Raw genomic sequence first — 1,167 nt, forward strand, 5'->3', positions numbered from 1 at the left:
GGGCTTGGCGCTCGGCGCCGCGCCTTTTGGCCGCGCTCGCCTGATTGTTGCCGCCTCCCCCTCCCCCTTCCGGGTACCTGAGCGGCGCGGCGCCAGAGCAGTTCCCGCGGGGACGCGGGCGCGGACGCGGGAAGCCTAGGCGGGGTGGCGCGGGGCGGCGCGGGGCGGCGCGGGGCGGAGCGCTCTGCGCTGGGGAGCTCTTTTGTTATGCGGCTGGCGGCGCCGCGGGACGCGGGACGCGGGCATAGCTCGGAGAGAGCCGAGCAGATGGAGACTGGAAAACCGATCCGTGGGTGTTCGATGCTGCGGCCGCCGCCCTGCCCCCAGCAACCTGCGGGAGCCAAGCTGCCCGGACCTGCCGGGGCAGACTTAACGCCGCGCGCTGGTGACACGTGAACCATGGTTACCTCTTAGGCTGGGAGCAGATGGCATGTCCGTTAGCCCTGGAAACGACCCTGGAAAGCCAAACCAAGTGGCTTGTTTTCCAACTTTATTTTACACCCTCCCCCCTTCCAAGTTTGGAACTTGTTCCCTTCTCAGAACATTGCAAATCACTGGGGATGGCTTATTAAATAATTCCTTATAAGAAAGATTCTTTCGGGGGAACAGTCAAGAATATTTCCTGAATATTGCTGATTTGTATTAAATGTTTCACTTCCTTCAGCTTTAGTTTCTTATTTAAAATAAGAACATAGAGACATTTGTTTTTGTCCCCCTTAAATAAGCTTTTTAGAGCAGCTTTAGATTTGCAGAAAAATTGGAAAGATACTTCAAGGAGTTTGAATCGACCTAGCACCCAGTTTCAATCACTATTATATAACTATAGGACGTTTGTTAAAATCATTACTAATTAAGGTTTTCTTTTTATCTACTGCTTTCCCTTCTGTTCCAGAACACGCTATTGTCTCTAGGCTTCTGACAGTTTCGTCTACTTTCCTCATTTTTGATAATCTCTGCGCTTTCCAGGAGATATTTTGTAGGGTTTCCTCAACTGGAGTTCGAAACGGACTTCTTTAAAGCATGCCTCCCAGCATTTGAGTAACTTCGCTGCAAAGCGCTGTCTCATGCTTTCCGTACCAAGGCTCCACCCTTCATCTCGAAGCTCTTAAATGTGTACAGTGAGCCATCGGCAGAATTCAGAATGTTCAGTCGAGTCCTTCATTTTTA

This window comes from Nannospalax galili, unplaced genomic scaffold (genome assembly GCF_000622305.1).
Source record: "Nannospalax galili isolate Female #2095 unplaced genomic scaffold, S.galili_v1.0 scaffold390, whole genome shotgun sequence".
Classification (NCBI taxonomy): domain Eukaryota; kingdom Metazoa; phylum Chordata; class Mammalia; order Rodentia; family Spalacidae; genus Nannospalax; species Nannospalax galili.